Source organism: Notothenia rossii (assembly GCF_949606895.1).
Source record: "Notothenia rossii genome assembly, chromosome: 6".
NCBI lineage: Eukaryota > Metazoa > Chordata > Actinopteri > Perciformes > Nototheniidae > Notothenia > Notothenia rossii.
Window position 1 is genome coordinate 77415957 of NC_136909.1, and position 17569 is coordinate 77433525.

Here is a 17569-nt window from a genome sequence, read left to right on the forward strand (position 1 = left end):
TTATGTTTTAGAAAATAAAAAAATAATAGTCTGTATAGGGTTAACGTTTGCATTGATTAGCCAAGGCCCAAATGTAATGTTTTAAAATAGTGAGTCCATTCAGACAAAATCCCACTACCATGCAAACTCATAATACAATTAAGTATTAACTAAACAAAAATAGAACAAAAGTCTTGGTTTTCAGTGCTATTTCTTTAGTAAAAAAAAACTCACCCTTTCTTCTGCAGACTTTCATATTTATCCTAACTTGACTAAATTAAATCAAACATAAGTGTAGGCTCATCATACCAAAACTCTAACCATCAAACACTCCCAAAATCCTTTTCTTCTTAAGACTTCTAGACACAAAATGAGAAAAAAGGCCTGAACTCAGGCTGCAGCTATACTCCATGCGTCACCAATGGGCGATTAGATTCATATTTCTAATTCATTGATTTTCAACAAGGGCCACTTCCACACTGACTGCGGGTCGCACAGTCATTTATTCCTCCCTAATCGATTTGGTTAATTCATCCCTCAGATTGCACTCTTTGTAAATGTGCTATGTATATTCACTCATTGATATTAATTGACTTGTAAAAAAAAAAACAGCCCTATGGTTGGAAGCTTCTGTGGAAGAAGGACGGGGAGACAGCGACCTCTGTGGGTCTCAAGAGGGAACTGCACGTGTGTGGTTAAAGTGTTCACAGTGTGCGTGGAGCATGCCTGTATTTATCACGGTGTGGGGACACAAATATCATACTTTTACGTTTTTGGGAATCCCATTTGGAAGCTAAAGTGGTCGTACTAAAGAAACCACTAGATTTTAAGTAAGTCTACAGGAAGTGTATGCAAGTAAACGCCTTGGCCTCCAAAGTGATAAAAAAATATATACTTTTGTGAGACCAAAATACATTAACTGGTATTTTTTAAATATAGCAGCCATGTCCAATACAACAGCCTTCACATTGGTTACCTAATGGAGATGTACTAATTTCAGTTATGAAACATCATCACCTGTTACCCAAAGATGTTAATTAGCCATATGATATGCAGTCATAATAGAGGGTGTCAGTGACAAGGTAAAGGTTACATTAGCAGCCACATGTAATTAACGTGTGTTATTCATTTAGCGAGCTGCATTAGTGGACATATCCTGTTACTGTGATGTAATTATCACCTTTCCTTACACACTCATCATCACAGCTAAGTCCTTGACTTCCACTGGTACCATGTAAACCAGTGCTAGCTGTTCCATGGTCGGGTCGTCGGCGACTAAACCGGCTCCCCCACCTGGCCTCGGTCTTGTGTGGAGGGTGATGGAGACACCCAGCAGGAATAAATACAAAACCTGTCAAAGGGCGGATGAGCTCCTCGTGAGCCAACGGCCATCTCCTGTAGCCAATGTTGGCGCCAATGTATTGACCTCTGTCTTTCCTTGGAGTCCTGTCAGCGGAGGCCAAGTGTGGTTCCTGCAGCTTGGGCAACGCTGGAGCCCTCATTCCCGACCGGGCAAGTGCAATGGAGAGGACACTTCATCGAGGCGGCGTAAAGACGCCGGGGAAACAACACGGCATCATCACAGGTATTTTATGGCACCCTCAGACTGAGGTGCAACATGTGTGTCTTATAGGAGCAGATATCCTGTTAGAATAACATGCAAAGAATCTACCCAAATGTGTTTGACACTTATTTGCGAATATGAACAGTGCCAGATTTTAATCATAATACATCACAATTTCACTCACATTATTGTAGTATTTATATTCTTCTACGCTCCACAACACAACTATACACAGAAAATAAACTACCGCTAATTCTTCCGGACAGTTTGTATTGGATCCTTATTCATTTAGAGGTGCTTGACTTCCTGAACTAATATTGGGAAGTCAAGATTAGTTGACTTCCTAATTTTTACATATCTGATACTTTTCACAATTATTTGACCCCAGAATTATTATTGTGTTTAAGGTGTTTACTTCATGTGAGATCTGATATCTACAATTTAACAATATTATTTAAAACATTTATCACATGGTGCAAAAAGAAAAAAGGTGGCTGTTTTGCAGCCTGTTTGAGTTTTGTATGTACATCACAATGCACACAGTATTATAATCATTGACGACCTTTACTACACTCATATAAACATTGCTAAATATGTCAGCAAAGCAGCATAAAATAAATTCTAAATAAAGACAAAATATATTGCTCCTGTCGTCAAAATTAAGATTACTGTGAATAATCTTAATAATTGAAACCATGTTTCAAAAGAACGTCGGTGGGCTCTGGTGGATTAACTGTAGGAATTCAAACACAGTGAGAAGCTGAAGCCAGCTGAAGGTCTATTTGACAAAAGTAGTGCATCAAATGCAGATATCGCTACCCTCCTCTCCATTATCATTTTAACACTTGGACAAAAGTGACTATTGTAATATTTACTTCATCCCTAGGTTGTGTGTTTGAGAAGTCCAATAGATTGTTAAGGTTTACGCGACAAATAATAATTTACCGCAATGCTTTAGCACTCCATAACAGGGGTTAAAAACCACAGCTGATGCTAACCCCGAAAATAAACTGTACAAACTAAAACCCTGTGATACAAAAATCTAATATTATGCATTGATTAGAAACATGCAGTGGACCTTGCCCAGAAGCCACATCGGCCTTCTGAATGCTCCATAAGTCTATTTTTGTTGCTCCTCGGGTAGGTTACTATGACTTTTATATTATTTATTTCAAAGCGCCCAGATATTGATTATTTCACAAGGAAAAATGACAAATGGCAGGAGGGAATGACACGGTCAGCAGGTTCTATTAGAGAAATGATAGTGTTGCTCGTGGTTTGTTAAAAGGTCCAGTTTAGATACTTTATAGGTTTACATCCATCATTGTCTAATGACCTATTTGATGAAAAACACGCGCTCGGGTGACAACGGCCCTGTGCAGCCAACTTCGCTTTGTAATTGCTCCCATATTAAATATAGATTTTTGTTTTGATATCTTGTGAGAATTCCTTTCTGTTGGTCAAAATTGTGATAGAAGACATGGATGCAATGGCAAAAGCTCAGGAGGGAGAAAACTGGAGGGGAAATGGGAGAAATGGGTGGCGTGGAGGTGTTGACAGTGAGGTCTAAGGAGTAGTATTCAGATCTGTTATAAGTATTCAAATAACACCCTATTACTATTATTATTAGTAAAGGTAAGTAGGTATTATTGAAGAAAAATGCACTTAACTACTCAACAGTAAAAGTAGTCATTTTATTGATATATTTTTTGTACATGATATGAAAGTAGCTCACATAGTAATTGAATATAACTTATTTTAACAAAATGTAAGTATATACAAAAAGAATGCATCAAGTTACACAAATTGGTGCTTTTGAATCCTCTGAGTAGCTAGTAGCTAAAGCTAGCAAATGCAGTACTGAATAAAGTATTCAGATACTTCATCCACTCGTAAAAATGCTACATTACAAGTAAGATCCTGCATTTAATATGATATTTAAAAAGTGTGCACGTATTTGTGGGGTTAGGAAGTATTAATCACTATAACCTGTCCACGCTGTATCCTTCTTGCACTTTTAACTGGACACTCCTGTTGGCACGAGCCATTAAACCATTGAAGGCCACACTGAGATTGCTTTAGATTTAAGTATTGCATTTAACTTGTAAAGGAATTGGTGGCCCTCCATTGACCCGGCAAGCTTTAATTGGGATTGTGCGAGTATTGATTGTAAGTGGCTGGGCGAATCTTGAATTACAGCCTGATTAGCTTTTAGTCGGCCCTTTGCACCAGCCAGTCGAAGGAGCTCAATGTCATTCAGGTTGGAACACTTCAGCGGACACTTGACTACAGGGAATCTTGTTACTTCCTGTGTAAACAGGAAACAGCATGTATTTAAGGAGGGGAATGACAGATCTTCTGGCAAATGTACGGTAGTCTTGCTGTAATTTTCCCTCATGGTCACTTTGAGAAACATCATAACTGAGCATGTGCCTTTTAGATATAGGCATATAAGAAATGCATTCTCCTTTATATCTCTCCTGTCCTGATCGTATCCACATTGTATCCCTCGTTCTCTTCCTTTATTGTTACTCAGCAGAGATGATGACCTCTGTATGGTTTGGATGGGAGCAGTCACAGGAGCGATGTACCTTTTTTTTCTCTATTATGAGCAGCATGGTCCGAGCCCTCCAGGCACCCAGCCTCAATATCCAGCATCTGTACCTTCAGACACTCTGCCGTGGATCTTCAGCTTTTACCCAGCCTGCCTGTATGTCTCATTACAAGTCGGTAATCTGGAGAGGGCAACAGAAAAAGTTCTCATCAGTGTCAGTCTGAGATATAGATATGGGCCGGGTAACAAATGGCCAAATGCACAGGCAGCAGAGCAGACCATCAATAAAGCAATTTCTTGTGTCATAACAGCCACGCTTTTCCTAAAGCCAACCTTTCAAAACTTTTCCCTCTGCAAATCGCTGCAGCCCCACCATTAGAGTCCTGCCTTGTGAATTTAATGGATTCCGTACAAATAATATTCCACCATAATGGAAAAGGTTGAAGTCACTGAAGACAGATGAAGTCATAAACACGTATAATTGAGAATCAAAGACCGATAAATTTTAAACTGCTATCCATTTTCTCTTTTTAGATGATGATCTATGTCAGCACGGCTCCCGGAAAATGGAAGAGATTATGGGGGAAATTATAACAATAAATTTTCTAAACATACACCTTGATTATGCTTCGATTTTTTGGAGGGGTAGAGGGCAAGGGAGGGGGGTTGGAAAGAAGGCTGGGATTGCTGAAAGCTTGCTGGCTAAATGGCACCATAAAATAGGTTCCCTGCTCTTTGCCTGCAGAGCGTAGGCATGCCTCGAGGTGTGATACCCCCCCTCTAAATGGGGGGAATGAATTGTGTAATTTATTGCAAACGTGCACACAGTGAGATTAGATCAGCATATCCCATCAAAGGAACAACAATCAATCAGCCTCTAGTTAACAGCTTGAAACACATAAACCAGAGCACCTAATGGCTTTCCAATTTAACAGATTGATAGACTTATCCGGTCCTAAGGGATGAATTAAGAAAACCGGGTACTTTCACACAGGCACTGGCACTTTTGACAGGACCTTTTACCCCCCTCTAGCTTTTTTTTTACCATCTTTGCTCCTGAATATAGAGATAAGGTTAACCTGAAAATAAAGAGAAAGTCAGTTTTCCCTCTTTTATTTTTTTTCCCTTTTCTGTTTGAGGAAGCACTCCACAGCTGATTTGTTATTCAGATGAGGCGGGAGTGGAAGTGTGTCAGATGTGGAGAATGGGCTCATTTTAATGACCTGATTATCGCGGGTCATTTGGAACTGTGAAACCAAGGGAGCTATTCAGAGCCACTTTACAATATCTAAATGTGACCCGGGCAACCCATTCAACCAAATACGTAGTGAAAGAAAAAGAGGAACTTGTTTGTTTCATGACTTATTAATCACATAATTCACTCGTGAAAATTAATCAGCGCAAACAAATATTAAAGGAATAGTTTGAAATGTTGGTAAATACAGTTATTCTCATAATTGCCGATATAGCACTAGAGTTTTCACGGTAGAGATGTGGATTGTGCCAGCAGCAAGGAGGCTTAGCGTAAATACAGGAAGCTTGGGCTTATTGCCTGCATGCTTCTATCCAAAACTCAAACAAAACGTGGAATTTAAATAGTTAATATTGTACCTTTACTTTGTGCAAAGACAAATATTCAAATTGTATTCGGATGCACTGGACTTCTGTTGGCTGCTTTATGCTATGCTATGCTATGCTATGCTATGCTATGCTATGCTATGCTATGCTATTTCTACTGGCTTAAGCTACATATTTACTGTACAGATACATTTGTGGTATCAATCTTCTCATTTAACCCCTGGCAATAAAAGCATGTTTACCTAAATGTTCTATTATTTGTCTAAGTACAATCTTTTTTGTATGCAATATTTGTTTACATACGTTTGCCAGATCATTCTGTATCTTATTGTACTGTACCCTGATATAAATGAATGAGTAGTTTTGGGTATATGCACAAATACATCTTTAACACCAAATGTTTCAAACTAAACTGACTATACTGAATCATGATGTCCAGGGAACAAATCAGTAGGTTTTAGTAGTGGAGCTCCCCTTACTGGTGGCTGAGAGCCCCGTTGGCAGCACAGCCTGGTTAAACCCTTACTGAATTATGGTGTGATAACTCAATGCTGGGACAGGGACAGGCTACTATTTACTCTGAGCTGCAGAGATTCAAAAGTTGCTTAGCACCACAACAAGGAAAAGTTCAGAAAGTCTAAGAAAATGTTCGCAATGTCCAGGCAGAACGCAAACAGGCTTCATAAGCAGATACAACTTGTACAACATGGACCGCAAGGTAAAAAAAGGAATTAGACGACGTTATCCCATACTGTGAAAGGGTTATTATCAACAAAAAAACGTCCGAGTAATATTTCTATGATATTTCTGAAGGGCTAGAGACTATTCACTACTTTGTTCCTGTGTGTGTGAATGCAGTGTTCGAATCAGTTCTTACACAGGTTTACTTTTAGACTGTTTGAACTCAATCGTAGACTGAAGTGCATCGGAACAATGGTGTTTTCAAAACAAGTAAAAGGTCGGAAACTATGAATTTTTAATCTGAAATTAAATACATCATTTAAATCAAAGAATGTGAAATGTCAACCCAAACAGAGAGAATTTCAAGCATTCTTAAAAGGTTAACCGACTGTACTGTCCTCTTTAGAGCTTGGCTACAGACCCAGAGCCTTGACCCAGGACACTAGTGTAATGCACACTCGGTGTCACGATATTATCTTGTCTACATCCACATCGACAGCTGATCTCTCTGCGTCACTGCATAATTAAAGGAGCTGTTGGTATCAAGGATGTGACCCTGAAGGGATGAGAAAGTGTTACCTTAGACCCCAAAGAGCCGATCAGAGTTTGTGGGAACCAGACGGGGTGCATCCACGGGCAGCAGACAGTCTCTGAAGCGGCCCGTATCGGATGAGACTGATGTGTGCGCTCCACTACAATGTGACACAACTCTACATTAAAAAAGGAACCAGATCTTATCGTCAGGCTACAGCATGTGAAGGTCTGAGGTCAATGTTTTGTCCCGTCTGCGACAGTCGAGGAAATGGATTGAGATTCAGCTCATGGGTTAGAAATGGGACAACATTGATTACTGATAGATCGGCTAATGAATTCGGGGCACATTGCTTACCAATCAAAACTAATAGCACTTAAGCTGTTTCTGTTTTTCCATTGGCTTAGCAGAACCCCTGCAGCTATCGGACTAACAGTGTTCAAACAAACAAGGAAACGCCCCAAAACCGAACAGGAACAAGACCATTTCACTCAACAGAGTCTCACACTGCAAGTCACAGAACAAAAATGGTGTGTTTCCTATTTGACACTAATACTTGGATCCTCCCCGTGGACGCAACTCCGCTGACCCTCTTGTTTGGTCTGCGAGTGTAACAAGGAACGAATGATCACAAAGAGTGCCCAAACATGATTGCTCCCCTCCTCATGACGGACAGTAATTGGTGTTTGTTTGCTCTCGTTTCTCCCTCTTTTGTGTCGCAGGGTGGTAAAGAGTGCTATTACTGTCAGCTGATTAGTATGCCTCTTACAGCAGCTGTCAGGACCGCCTAATTAGAGGAAACTTGAGCAGAGTGACAAGAGAGGCACACACAGAGACATCGACACACACATACAAAGACACACACATGTTATTCGCAGAGTGTGAAGAACTAGACTCATTATCTCGGCCATGAAGGTTATGTTTTGGTTCCTTTCTTTTGTTAGTTTGTCTATTTTATCAGCAGGATTACAGAAAAACTGGCACACTTTCGGGGAAAATTGGTGCTAGGTCATTCATTTTGTGAAGAGGAAGTGGATACAAGCATTATTGCTCACTTTAGGGAACATTTGCCCTTGGTAGACGTCTGTTCCCTCCAAGTTGACCCTGTTAAGCGTTAGAGGCACATTTAACAGAACATCTCAAGTGGTTGTGTGATTATGCCCAGAGCAGAAATAGACTATATTAAAGGGGACCTATCATGCAAAATGCACTTTTGTACGTCTTTTATACATGAATATGTGTCCCCGGTGTTCCAGGGAACTCACCAAGTGTCAGAAAACACAACCCTCTCTATTTTCCTCCATACCCAAATCTCTTAAAAAGGGGCTGCAACGGATCTGATACAGACTGATCCAGATTTGAACACTTCTATGACGTCACAGAAGTGGCGCCACGGCTATTGGGCCAACTCCACCAATCAGGAGGAGACAGCCACGGACATTGCCGTTGGAAAGCGCTGGAGACGCTGTAGTACATATGCCAGACCTGTAGATGGTGCTGTTCTCACAGAATCAGCCCATGATGCAAAGGCAGTGTTAAATTGAGTGAAATGAGGAATGGCTAAAATGCATGATCTGTTTGGTATTTTGAAAAATAAAAAGTATAAATATGCCTTTTATAGGTATGGTCCTACACTATATTATTCAAATATAGCATGATAGGTCCACTTTAACATCTTTTCCATTGTGCTTCTTGATAAAAAAAGTGTTTAGTGAAAGATAACTATTTTCTTCCTTCAGTTCAGTAACAATCTGAAACCCTTTATATATCCATTAGCAATCAACACATGACATAAAGAAAACTCAGACAGCCTTTCAAAAAGAAGGAGCGCTATAATTCAGTCAGACTATCCTGTTCTGAACATCATAATCACCAATGTGTTACGCTCAGTCCAGAACATATGTCTCAGGAGGTACATGATGAAATGTGTCCCTGTAATGCAGCCATTTAAGATCCTTTCTTGAACGTTGTTAAGAGCACTCTTACATTTAAAAGTATATTCAAGTCAAAACAACTTTTATTCTTCAGCTTGCGAGAAGGCTATTCACTTAAGCTTAAAACAGGTTGATAAGTAAGGGCCCTGTCTGGAGAGAACATGAATATAACATAAATGGAACCTGGAAGCTAAATCAAATGCTATCCAATCATAAAATTAAATAACATTCATCTGAGGGATATCATCATTTTCTTTCAGTTTAAGTAAAAATAGAAAACATACGAGGCACCAGCATCATTTCTTAATGGCTCTGCTCTCCTAATACATCAAGCATTCACACTGAGCCCTGACAACGCTATATTCCACACATCTTAACGCACCCCAAGGTCCTCAGGGCACCAGGGAAAATTAACCATTTAATAGCAATAAATAACAGATTCTGACTCAAGGGGACTTCAAATCACACACACACACACACACACACACACACACACACACACACACACACACACACACACACACACACACACACACACACACACACACACACACACACACACACACACACACACACACACACACACACACACACACACACACACACACACACACACACACACACCTAGTGTGAAAATCAAAGCATTTATTTACTTTACAGGGAGTACCTTTTCTACTTAAAATAGAGAATTAACATTTTGTCAATAATCCTTGTATATCTACATAGGTATAGTACATTGTAATAGAAAATGTATATTGTTGGATTAGTAAAGAATATGAATACTTCCTTCAATGGTTACCAAGAAGGATTTGGATCCCTACCCTAAATGATTCTTCTCTTTTTTTAGACTTTTCTAAATCATGCAGGGATGCTCTGGAATTTTATTTTCTGTCAATGCATTCCTATTAATATTTCTTACTTCTTTCATTGTTTCTGGTTTCCTTTCCCTCTCTGATGACATGTTCTGTTTGTTGGTCAAAATGGAGCATTGATTATTTGTAAAAACATAAGTGCAAATCAAATCAACATTGCACAGAGACAGATGGGAGCTGCCTACCTGAGCACACGCAGGAAAAAGGGGCAGTTATTGACCAATTGATCTGATGTGACGAAGGGGCATTCTTTTTCCTGCAGCGGAAAGACCTCCACTGTAAGGCTAGCAATCACTCCCCCACCTTTCCTCCAACTACAACTACCTCTAACACCCAAATGTGTCCTCAATCTCCACTCGAACGGGCCCAGGTATGCAACTTTTCCGTCAGCACTGTTATGTATTTGGCTTTCTATTTCACTTTAATAGGGGAGAAATTGGCAACATATTCTTTTACAGCCCCCTGGCACCATTAGAAAGCCTGCTGTCATTTGGATTATTTATGAAAAACTATTTCATGCTTACTTACATTTGCCGCTTATTTTCCCCCAGTGTGACCTGCAGCAGATTTAGTTCCATTTCCAAAGCCTTAAAGCCAATTCTTTATATCTGCAGGTCAGCCTTCTCGATTGAGTCGAGATTGAAATACCAGTGTGTAGTGGGAAAGGTATGGCAAGAGGAAACCAGAGGTATTTTATTGTGTTGAGGGTTACAGTAAAGAGAAAAGGGAGGGGAAGCAGAAAGAGGGGAAACGATCGAGGGGTGAAGGCACAGGAACGGGGGGGATTTTTAGGTGGATGTAGAACGGAGACACCTGCAGAATAAAGAGGCCGTGCAAAGGCAGCAACACAACTTGAGGAATGAACGGGCAACAAACATCCAGCTGCTCCTGAGCAGCAAAGACAACAAAGACCGGCCAAGAACTGAGTCAGCAAATAGGTGTTGAAAGTAAAAACAGAGAAGACATAAAAAAAGAAAGCGCTCTTAAATCCGCAAGATTTTATATTACATCCAAAAACATGTCAAATGCCGTTGCCTGAGAGGTGTTTTACAAGGTGTACAATGATAAACTTTGCAGGGGGGTTTTGTTTGTGATTTTTTCTTCCACTGTGTTTCTGGAATCTATACTCATATTGTTGTCTGTACAAGAAAATTGGCAATCTTTGTCTTTCAACACATCAAATAAATCAAAATAAACTCCCCCACTAAGGAGCTCGACAGGCCAGGACAAAGCAGTCACACTCCCCTTTGCAGCATGCATCTATACTCATAATCCCATACAGTAAGAGATGGGCTCTTTCACTCCCCATTGCACACAGACGCACACACACACTCTTTTGATCTGGGTTTGGCCTGGGCTGTATACAGTGACCCTAATAAACCACAGCGTGGCCGGGCAGGTTTGTCACTGTCACAGGTAAATGATGTAATTAATGAGTGTGTAGCGGAGTGAATGGGAGCCAGGGTGGTAGCTTTTAAACACCTCTCCAGCTGACTGGGTTTGGGGAGGCCCAGCTGGACACAGCCAGCGGATCGATAGGGGGTCAGGGGTCAGTCAACCCTCCCATTATGGCCCTGGTTGCTCCCATCATCGTCTGGCTAACGATGCCTGCAGGAGGGCGAGAGATGGAGCCGCTTCAAACTGAGGCTGCTGTGTTTCTGGGGCTGAAGCTGAAACTCATTTCTATGTTTGTTTCTATACTATTGTTAATGTGCATATACAAGAACAAGAGGGAGTCCCCAACTGGCTTTACTGTGGTTGGAGACCCTCCATGCCCTGGTATCTAATAATGTTGTTGCCTAGGTCGAATCACACTTACAAATTGAAATATTATGTATTTCCTTGCATTGAAATCAGCATATACAACTCAAACACATCAACAGGATCTGCAGTTACGGCCTCCGGTGATGTCACTAACTTCAAAAGGACAAACCGAACAGCAGGGCAGCAAGGGTTTATGGTCTTTGTGGTTTCATTATTAACTGTGAGTCTACTGAGGTGCTTTTTGTTTGTTTTATTTTGAAACTTTTGTCAAAAAATATAATGCCTTGAACTGTATTTTGATATTTTAGTCATGAATGTAATTCCTAAGTATGTTTACACTCAAATAATTGAAATCTTTTCAAAGCTCATTAATCTAAAACTCCCCCCACATTCGCAACACCATCCATTTCAGTCTCTTAGACTCAATAGTCATTCCAGCAGATCCATACAGAGATCAAAATGAAACAGCAGATTTTAATTGGCCTCACATATCTCGGATCTTTGAGTTTTTCCTCCCGTAGGTGGCCCGAGGAACACAGCTAACAGTTGTGTTCATGTTGTTGCTAATCATTAATATCACAGCAGGGGGAACATGGGAAATCGTTCCCAGCCAGATTGGGTTGGATCAATACCCTTAAAAAGGGCAGTTGCCTAATCTAAAACTTCCCTCAAATTAGCAGAACTGTCCAATTCAGAGCGCTCTTTGCCCAGACTCAACAGCCACTCCAGCAGATCCATACAGAGATCAAAACTCAACAGCTAATTTAGAGTGTGCTAGAGTTGTTAGTGCTGTGAGCTCCCTGAGGAATACTGGGACCAGTTTTGTTCATGATGTTGATACATTATTAATATTACAGCAGGGGAGCAAACCGTTCCTGGCCAGATTGGGTTTGATCAATACCCTCAAAAAGGCAGAGAAGTCTCATTAATCTAAAACTTCCCTCACATTAACAAGACTGTCCGGTTCAGGCCCCTCTTTACTCCATCCACAGATCAAAACTACAGCTAACTTAGAGCTGCTTAACCTGTGAGCTCTCCAAGAAATACCGAGACCAGTTTTGTTCATGATATTAATATATTATAGGGATTTTATTTTTTTTAAACATCCCTTTGAACATAATTTAGCTTTGTAAAAAACTTGTTTATTTAGTACCTTTTCAAAATATGAACATGAAGGAGTTGAAAAATGTATTTTACCTTTAGGAGGTCAGTAATTCTGCCATTTAAAATAACACAAAATTCACAATTCAATATTTGCCAATACAATATTTGTAAACTGTTGACATAAAATGAAAAGGCATGACAACAAGATGTAGTCGTTCTGTATCCTATCATTAATTCAGGAGTTTTCTTTACATACATCTTATTTTAAGTCACTTCCGGTGAAAACAAAATGTGAAAAAAACATTTAATCAAAAATTCCAAAAATGCAGGATTTGATGGATGTTTTATGTGAATGTAACTATGAATGTCTTTGCATTTGTTATTTTTAAAATCCTTTAATGTATTCTTTTTGGCTATTTTGACAAAACAATGAATTGATAAATTAATCTACAAACTAATTGGCAGATTTATCGATACAAGTAATCGTAAATTGCAGCCCAAAAAAGAAAAAAGGACCTTTGTTTTGTTTCAGTCAGAAGCATGAAAATACGGCTGAAAACACGAGCAGTACTAGATGTGAGCAGACATGCGGAGAGTTGATACTCCTGTGACCCGTTGAAGATGTGCCAGTGGACGCACTATATTATCTTCCTATAGACAGGCTAATCCATTATGGGCCCTCTTGCGGTAAGAGTGAAATGCTCGTATTAGGGCAACTGTGCGTTCAGAGGCATCATTCAGGACAATGAGCTATAGCCAGAGAGTGACAAGCTAGAAAAATGTCCCCACTTTTCAGGCTGTACAAATGACGTTTGGCCACGATAACTCACAACTGGACACTTCATTTCGAGTCGGCAGCGAGCTGGCCAGTCAAAAGCTATCATACCATCTTCTTTATTTGTGGCCCGTGGTTTTGGTAGCAGGCCTATCAAATAAATACAGCTAAAATGGCACTTCAGTCAAAAATATTGGCCAATTCTTTGACTGGGCCCGGATGGCAACCTGTTTCTGATGGAATAAACCTTTAAGAGTCAGGTGGTCAGGCAGCCAGTATCCATCAAGCCCAGCAGCACTACGAGTGTTAGTTTTGGATATATATATGCATGTGAATAAGAGTGACCAATGCTGCCAATCCCGTGGAGCCATTCCCAAAGCATAATAGTCAAATGAATTGATTACCAATTTATCATTGGGGAATTGCTTGCTTAGAGGAGTAATCACTCACCGATAAAGAAGAAATGGCTATGAATACATTTCAAGGATGACAATCTTTGAGGAGTAATAGTATAATTTGTCACTTGTGACAGTCTATTTGATTGTTCTCGATATTTCAGCCTGGTGGAATATTGGACAGAATCATGACGAGTTGTCAGAGCCAAGCTGAGGTGTGTGTGGATGCGTCGAGTGGTGCTTTAATACGGTAATAAGGCAGTCAGAAGAACACTTACACTTCCTAAGGTGACAGCAGCTTTATCGCGCATCGCCTCATAAAGTCCCATCATATCTGCTCGCCACTATTATCAAATGGGTGTTTAGCGTGCCTCTGTGTGTCCGTGTGTGGGTGTGTGAAAGACGCAGAAAGAATGAGCGAACAACCTGTGTTTGTGTGTGTGTGCTGAGGGTAATGATATGAGAGCACAAAAAGATCAGCATGAAAAGTGAGTTGATCCTGGGCGAGGGCAGCAGCACCACAAAGACTCTTTTTATAAGAAAAATAAGCCCATCCTCCCACACTGAAGGGAAACATGTCTCTTTCTCACTGCTATTCCCTCCTGAAGCCCAGACAGCTGTGGTCAAACTTAGGTCAATAAAAGGTCTGTTTGTCCATTGAGTTGCCAAATCTATCAAAAGATGAAAATTTGCTTTAAAGGAGAGATAGAATTCAGCGGGGAGAGAGTGGGTCCTTTCTGTGAGGCATGCAGGAAATTAATCAAGGAAATGGGGTTTTTGGTGTGCCTATATCAAATCTAATCTATCCTTTGTGCACATGTAGCCGGCTCCAAGCCTCACCAATCAAGAGCGACACACTGGCTTTATGAAAAGCCACTTGTTCCCTGTATAATTGGGGGGTCTCATTGCTGAGTTAAATGGGAGGTGGAGGTAGAGGGAGGGGCAGTCTTGTTTGCCCATGTAAAGTGTGATCCAGATAATAGCATTCTCATCAAAGGCGGCAATTACATTCATTACAACGGCGCGAGGCGCGCCTGCAAGGAAATTAAGTGGTGAGAGGAAAGAAAAGCTTAATATATACCTCCTTTATCCTATCCCCCACCTCTTGGTTCTTTTTCAAATGCTCCTCGTGGAGCAGGAGACCTCAAGAAAGAAACAGTCTCAGTAGGAGAAGAATAAATCTTGTCAAAGTCCCCCTTCACCTTTCTGCCTCCAAGAGGCTCCTGTCTACCGTTACTATGGCTGCACTTGTCTAGGATTAAAAAGCTTTTCCAGGAGGGTAATCTCTAATGCAGCTTTTACACAGGCCCAACAAATGACACCAAGTCTTTAAAAACTGCTTAAGACCTTCTCTAAATGAAATTCCAATTTCTTTCAAGAAAGGAGGAGCAAATCAATTGTCTTGTGTGGCGTTAAACCACAAACAGCCTGTAAATCAAGCGGTTAAGAGGAGAAGGGAACCTTTTCATTCAGGCCTTTTAAATGTGAATCAGAGCAAGTGGATAACACTGCAACCTTCTCAAAGACAGGTGTAGTCCCAGAGCCCATTCTCCATGAGCCTGTGTGTATATTCAAACTTGCTCATATTATTTAGATTAGTCTTGTGAAGGTTTCGAGTTCAAGTCAGGCCTTTACAAAATGTTAAGTATATGAGTAATTGTGTCAATTGTGTCAACATAGACAGAAATGTTGGATTAGTGGGTTTGATATACTACAGCTACAGTTTCAACACAGCTGAAGCCATTTATATGCAGGTTTCCATCAGTGTGACCAACGCATTATTGGGTGTAAATGCCAGCCTCAGTAAGCCCTATTAGAGTATTACCTGCTCTCGGTCTCATTAATAAATACTCACTGCCCTTTAAAAGAACAGCTTAATATAGTGTGCGGTGGACATGTCTTTAATGCAGAATTACATTTAACCAATTATTCCCCTTAAGTATATTAAGTCTTAATAAATCTGCCCTTCATTATAAAAGCTTCATCAGTTCTTACTGCATGTAATGCTTAGTTGGAAATACAACATAAGAATATTTTATTAATGATTAATAATATAACATAAAACAAAACTATTGAAACATAAGAGAGCACAGGGAAGTGTGCACTTTGTCTCTTCCATGCGACAAATCATTGTGGCTGTGTGTAAATTATTCAACAGGATCTGGCCCTGGTGGAAACCTGAGCATAATTAAATTGCAATAAAATAACATTAGTTTGGACAGGCTGTTAGAAGGTGATGTAATTGGCCGCTCACTGTGGTCATGGTTCAACTGATGGGGTCGACTGTCATGTCTTCCAGCGCTCCTGTACATGCTGTCCCCGGGGACTGGCAGCTGACAGACGGGACTCTCTTCCTGTACATTGAGCTCTCCATGTCTGTGCAGTGATAGCCACGTTCTGTGTGATCTTGATAAGTCAGAGAAAAAGCCCTACTAACAGTACAAGCCTACACGTCTAAGCTTTGTGTCCTGTATCATGTGGAGCCTCAAAACAGTGTCTGGCAGAATGGGAAGTACCTGTTTCACCACTGAGTCATGTGCGCCATCTAGTGTCCAGATGTTGAAGTGTACACACATCAACATGAAGCCAGGCCGCAGCAGGTGTTCATGCAGGACCAAGTTTACCTGTAAAAAAATGTAAGAAAAGTAAGTTAAAATTGTTGAAATTATCTAAATGGACACACAAACAGCTCATACAGATGCCAATATTACTACATAGAATAAAGTGTAGTTATTAGGTAGATTAATTTTCAACAGCAAACATGTGACTCGTGTTACAAAGTAAAGAATGACCTTGTCTACATTAGTGATGGAATACTATTGCTCTGACAGTAGCAGGTGTAACGAAGTAAATAGATACCAGAGCTCGGTCGTTTATCATTTTCAACTCAATGGTTTTCCTACAACTTTGACACAAATGGGGCAATGCGATCTTCCCCAAGCGCTTACTTGTAAATTATTGATTGTGATAAAACATGAATGAGTCAATAGCTTTTGAAAGTAATGCAATTGTTGTGCCTCATTTACCACTAGTGCATAATTGCAAACTGCACATCTGAAAATGTGTCATGTCACTGATGTGTAGAAATGCTAAGTTAACTTCATTAGTTTATTAGTTTGTAAGAGAGCAGTGTTTCAATTCAATATGTCTGTGAAAAAAATACCACTGAGCTCGTATATGCAAACAATGACAGTATGAATCCATAAATCACTAATTCCCAATATGCTGTCCAAAAAAAAGTTCCTTCAGAAATAAACCCTTACATTTAAAGAGCAGATACCAACCAAAATGTTTGCATTCATCAGACTTGGTTGAATGAATTCTGAAAATAATCAGTAACAAAGTTGCATAATATTTAACAGAAAGGCAATTACACAGTGTATCTTTCAGCGGTGCTAAAAGTATCTAATTTGTAACCGATGAGTTTTAGCTAACAAACAAATGTTTGTTTGTAGACTTTTGGAAAGCACAGCTTCTTACAATTGTTTAAACGTACTTTAACTCGAGGCCTTGATACAATTCCAAAACTTGAAGTCTATGTTTTAAAAAATACTATGTTAATTATAACTAACTGTATCTTACCCATACTGTGACCCGTTTTTAGGCCTTGACGGCTACTAACATTGATTTATTCGGTCTCCTGACACAGAAAACCGGCAGGTAAGTTCGTTGTCGATTCATTGTACACTTCACAAGCATTGGATAATAATATGTTGTCGGTTTCATACAATATATTCAACTGTATAACTGTTTTATGTCAACCCAAGTTAGATCGTTACTGATAGGAACCTTTCTTCGCAGTTACATCGAGTTTTTGGCGGGAATGATTTCACCGAC

At 40.0% G+C, this 17569-nt stretch overlaps 1 long non-coding RNA gene across 2 annotated transcripts; it reads right to left on the reverse strand.

Annotated features, from left to right (window-relative positions):
• Positions 1 to 3240: 3240 nt before the first annotated feature.
• On the reverse strand, positions 3241 to 17562 carry LOC307044498. 2 transcript variants are annotated; one of them, XR_013809652.1, is made up of 3 exons: positions 17522 to 17562; positions 16249 to 16356; positions 3241 to 4278 (listed from the first exon to the last, which is right to left on the reverse strand). It is a non-coding gene; the product is annotated as an uncharacterized lncRNA (long non-coding RNA). The 2 variants fall into 2 exon arrangements; XR_013809653.1 differs by lacking the exon at positions 17522 to 17562 and adding an exon at positions 17315 to 17504.
• Between the last annotated feature and the right edge of the window lie 7 nt (positions 17563 to 17569).